The sequence below is a fragment of the Lithobates pipiens genome, unplaced genomic scaffold (assembly GCF_037356315.1).
Source record: "Lithobates pipiens isolate NorthernLeopardFrog02 unplaced genomic scaffold, aLitPip1_a1.2 Scaffold_13, whole genome shotgun sequence".
Classification (NCBI taxonomy): Eukaryota; Metazoa; Chordata; class Amphibia; order Anura; family Ranidae; genus Lithobates; species Lithobates pipiens.
This window is the reverse complement of record NW_027507718.1, coordinates 335,762,101-335,768,100: the sequence shown is the minus strand read 5'-3', so window position 1 is coordinate 335,768,100 and position 6,000 is coordinate 335,762,101.

The following is a 6,000-nucleotide window of genomic DNA, read 5'->3' as shown; positions in this document are numbered from 1 at the left end:
ATACTCTGCAATACCCAGCCATACTCTGATATACCCAGCCATAGTCGGTGATACCCTGCAATACCCAGCCATAGACACCCCTCCCCCCCCTCCCGCCGCCCTCCGGTGCTTCTACCGACTCGCCAATACTATCAAATCCAGAATCTTTTTTTTTTTTGTTTGTTTTTTTCAGGCTTCCCAGCTTAGAGGTGAGATGCGGGGTCTTATTGACCCCACATCTCACTGTAAAGAGGACCTGTCATGCCATATTCCTATTACAAGGGATGTTTACATTCCTTGTAATAGGAATAAAAGTGATCAAAAAATTTATTTTTGGGGAAAAAAATGTCAAACTAAAATAAATAAAGTAAAATGAACAATAACATTTTTTTTTTTTTTTTAAAGCGCCCCTGTCCCCATGTGCTCGCATGCAGAAGCGAACGCATACGTAAGTCCCGCCCATATATGAAAACGGTGTTCAAACCACACATGTGAGGTATCGCTGCGTACGTTGGAGCGAGAGCAATAATTCTAGCCCTAGACCTCCTCTGTAACTCAAAACATATAACCAGTAAAAAAAAAATTTAATCGTCGCCTATGGGGATTTTTAAGTAGCGACGTTTGGCGCCATTCCAGGAGCCTGTGCAATTTTGAAGAGTGACATGTTAGGTATCGATTTACTCGGTGTAACTTCATCTTTCACATTATGCAAAAATTGGGCTAACTTTACTGTGTTTTTTTTTTTTTTTAAGCACAAAACAGTTTTTTTTCCAAAAAAAAGCATTCGAAAAATTGCTGCGCAAATACCGTGCGAGATAAAAAGTTGCAACGACCACCATTGTATTCTCCAGGGTGTTTGCTAAAAAAACATATATAATGTTTAGGGATTCGATGTACCGTATATACTCGAGTATAAGCCGAGATTTTCAGCCTCTTTTTTGAGGCTGAAAGTGCCCCCTCGGCTTATACTCGAGTCACCGCTGTCTGACTGCTCGATCAGCGTATCGAGCAGACAGACGGCGGACATTAAAATTCAAAAGCCGCGCCTCCTTCTCCGCCTCCGCCTGTGATAGGCGGAACACTGAATTTCCCAGCAGTCAGTGTTCCGCCTATCACGGACATCCGTTCATTCTCATACTACGGACGAGTATGAGAGGATGTCCGTGATAGGCGGAACACAGGCTGCTGGGAAATTGAGTGTTCCGCCTATCACAGGCGGAGGACGGAGGCGCAGCTTTTGAATCGTAGAATGGCCGCCGAGAAGAGCGGCGATCCATCGGCACGACACGGGACGGAGGAGGCACGGGACAGAGGAGGCACGGGACACCGGAAGGCACGGGACAGAGGAGGCACGGGACAGAGGAGGCTCGGGACGACGGCGGCTCGGGACGGAGGCTTGGGACACAGGTAGGCTAGTGTTCTCCACAATCTTTTGTCCTTTATTTTGTTCTTCGGTCCCTGGAATTTGTTGGCTTGGTTTCCAAGGAGACCAAATTCCAACCAGCATTTTTTGGAGCCGATGTGAGCAGAGATTGTGCTAATGTTAACACTTACTTTTCCTGAAATATAATTATATTATATTTTTATTATGCAAGAGGAACTTTTTTTATATGCTTTCATGCCCTCTATAGATGTGCAAATTACCATGGATTCCTTTTAATCTCTAGAGTCTTGATTTAACAATCCTAATGGGTTAACATGTGGAAAATGTAGTAAAATGTATTGTTTCTTTTGATTTCCAAGTTGACAAACATTTAAATATGACCTTTGCATAGTACTACTACTATTATACAGGATTTATATAGCACCAGCAGTTTGTAGAATGCTTTACAAAATGAAGGCAGACATTAGTTACAATACAAGAGGAATCAGAAGGTCTTGCTCAATATTTACAGTAGATAGGTTTATTGACAAAACTAAATAATTCTGCCACAATACAAATTGACTTCTTTATGTAGCATGTTATTCTGTATATATGGACCCTGTACAGTAACATTTCTCATTGTGTATTCTGGCTTTAGTTATAATTATTTGTTCCTATTCTGTATACAGTACACACACACACACACACACACACACACACACACACACACACACACACACACAGGGATGGATGGATGGATGGATACACACACACACACACACAGGGATGGATGGATGGATGAATACACACACACACAGGGATGGATGGATACACACACAGGGATGGATGGACGGACACACAGGGATGGATGGATGGATGGATGGATGGACACACACACAGGGATGGATGGACGGACACACACACAGGGATGGACGGACACACAGGGATGGACAGCCATGTCTCACCCTCGGCTTATACACAAGTCAATAAGTTTTCCAGTTTTTTGGGGGTAAATTGGGGGCCTCGGCTTATATTCGGGTCGGCCTATACTCGAGTATATACGGTAATTTTCTAGCAAATAAATGATGATTTTTACATGTAGGAGAGAAATGTCAGCATTGTCCTGGGTGCTCCAGAACGCCTGATGGCGCTCCCTGCATGTTGGGCCTCTGTATGTGGCCGCACTGTGTAAAAGTCTCACACATGTGGTATCGCCGTACACGGGAGTAATAGCAGAATGTGTTTTGGGGTGTAATTTGTGGTATGCATATGCTGTGTGAGAAATAAACTGATAATATGACAATTTTGAGAAAAAAAAAAAAAGTAAAAAAAAACTTGATTTTGCAAAGAATTGTGGGAAAAAATGACAACTTCAAAAAACTCATCATGCCTCTTACTAAATACCTTGGAATGTCTTCTTTCCAAAAAGGGGTCATTTGGGGGGTATTTGTACTTTTCTGGCATGTTAGGGTCTCAAGAATTGAAATAGGCCGTCAGTACTTCAGGTGTGATCAATTTTCAGATATTGGCACCATAGCTTGTGGACTCTATAACTTTCACAAAGACCAAATAATATCCACCAATTTGTACTTATTTTTACCAAAGATATGTAGTGGTATACATTTTGGCCAAAATTTATGAAGAAAAAATTACTAATCTGCTAAATTTTATAACAGAAATGAAGAAAAATTCTTTTTTTTACAGAATTTTCTGTATTTTTTCTTTTATAGCACAAAAAATAAAAAACCCAGCGGTGATTAAATACCACCAAAAGAAAGCTCCATTTGTGTGAAAAAAAGGACAAAAATTTCATATAGGTCCAGTGTTGCATGACTGAGTAATTGTCATTCAAAATGTGAGAGCACCGAAAGCTGAAAATTGGTCTGGTTATTAAGGGTGTTTAAGTGCCCAGTGGTCAAGTGGTTAAAAAAATAAATAAATTGGCTCTTCAAGAGCTATGGGCGGAATTGACGTTTTAACGTTGCTTCCGCCCTGCAGTGTCATGGAGACAGGTGGGGCCATCTTCCCCTCACTCGTCTCCATGTCAGCCCAGGGGACAGACACGATCGCCTCCACCGCTGCCGACGGCTCCGGTAAGCGGCGGAGGGCACTGGAACGCGGCGGGAGGCCCCTCTCCCGCCACCAATAAAAGTGAATCCACAAGATCACTTTTATTGGTGACCATAGCAACGATATCCATCATTCCCAAAGTAGGGACGTACATCGGCGTGCGGCGGACGGCAAGTGGTTAAAAGTACTCGCAGCTATAATGAATTGTCTATGGGAGAAATCAAAAGTGCAAATTTTAAAGACTTATATGCACAGTATTGTCATAAAAAGTGTTTAGGGACCTGGGTCCTGCCCCAGGGGAGTGATATCAATGCTTCATTTTTTTTTAAAACAGACATTTTTTCGGGAGCAGTGATTTTAATAATACTTAAAATTAACCAATTCAATACAGGGCACTTATACACCTTCCTGCCCAGACCAATTTTGAGCTTTCAGCGCTGTTGCACTATGAATGACAATTGCGCGGTCATGGTACATTGTACTCAAACTAAATTTCTATCATTTTGTTCCCACAAATAGAGCTTTCTTTTGGTGGCATTTGATTGCCTCTGGGATTTTTATTTTCTGCTAAACAAATAAAAAAAGACCGAAAAATCTTGAAAAAAAAAAAAGTTTTTTTTGTTTCAGTTACAAAACTTTGTAAATAAGTAAGTTTTCTCCTTCACTGATGGGTACTGACGGGGCTGCAGTGACGGGCACTGATAAGTGGCACTGATATGCGACACAGATAGACACTGATAGGTGGCACAGATTGTCATGGATAGGTGGCACGGATTGGCATGGATAGGTGGCACAAATGGGCGGCACGGATGGGCATGGATAGGCGGCACGGATGGGCACTGATAGGCGGCATGGTAGGGGAACTAATAGGCGGCATTGTAGTTTAAAGTTTTGTAGGCATGGATGCCAGTGCCAAACATTAATGCATGCCAATCAGTGATGCCCATTGTGGGCACTGATTGGCATTCATTATGGGCACTGGCTGGCATCCCTGGTGGTCTAGGGGGCATACCTGGTGGCGTCCCTGGTGGTCCAGTGTGGGCATCCTCGGGGGGGCTGTGCTGATAATCGATCAGCACAGACCCCCCTGTCAGAGGAGCAGCTGATCGGCTCTCCTCTACTCACGTCTGACAGACGCGAGTGAGGAAAAGCCGATCACTGTTTACACTGTGATCAGCCGAGATCGTAGTTGCAGGGTGTCAGACTGACACCCTGCAACAACGATCGCCGTGATGCGCGCCTCCGGGGGTGCGCAGCAGCTTAATATCCTGATCACGTCATATGACTTCTGGTCAGGATATTAAAACCACTTTGCCACCGTCATTTTGCTATACGGCGGGCGGCAAGTGGTTAAACAATAAAAGTGAAATATTCCTTTAAATTTTGTACCTGGGGGTGTCTATAGTATGCCTGTAAAGTGGCACCTTTTCCCCGCGTTTAGAACAGTCCCTGCACAAAATGAAATTTCTAAAGGAAAAAAAAGTAATTTAAAACTACTAGCGGCTATAATGAATATGCCTTTTCAAGGCTAAGCATATTGGGATCCAACTCTGGAAGAGACAGTGGGCGCCTGGCATTTTAGGGTCCTGGAACCTAATGTGGTTAGTGTAGCAGTGGGTGTGACCACCTGTGCTTCAGTGCGGAGGCACCTCCCCTACTTCCAGGGAGAATGTTCAGGAAGAGGATGGGCAGGGCCTAGAACTGGAGTGGCAGGCAGCTCATGTGGGAGCCCTGATCAATCCTTAACTGGAATTGGACGGGCCTCCTATGTAAGCTGAGGTAACAGGCCACTGGGAGGAGTTATCGGGTGGGAGAAGTGGAGAATGAAGTACAAGACAGCAGCAGGAGGGCACCCCCATCTGGGGGGGGGGGGGGGGGGTTGCCAATCGCAGGAGGAAGCCCAGGGAGAACTGTGAGGGAACTTCCCCTTTAGCTGTTTTGGGCACCTATCCCATCGAGTTCATAAATGTGTATTGGACACTTGGCCAAATGTGCGTATTCGATTATCATATTTATAATCACATCCTGTTCTATTCATATATCTATTTATATTTTCTTTAAAGGTCTATATACTCACCCACTTTTTAATTAAACACACCAGTAGAGGCGATGATCCCCGTTATACTTCCACCAGCCCAGACTCTGTAGTGCCATATCCTTTTAATCGGACAGTACTAACTGTGATCATACTCTGAAATTGTTGAAGATCTAACTTATAATAAACATTTTATATATATAAAATATAGAGATTTAACGTATGCAATTTTCCCTATATGTTTAGCTCTGATCTTTGCTCTGATGAAGCAACCTTACTGCGAAACACATTGCCAGACATCTAGATTTGGAGACATCTGTCTATATAATACATATTGAACATTATATATACACATGTGTATAGAAGTTCAGGCCAGATACTGTACCAATTCACAGAGGGTATTATAAATACTTTTCGATTTTGTATGGTGTAAATCCCTGTATAGGTGTTATTTTTATATGTGGTGTTATATTTGAATGAGGTTACAATGGGCTAATTGTTTATTTATTAATTTTTGTCTTGTGGTGTGCTAATAATCATATATTGGTGGCTG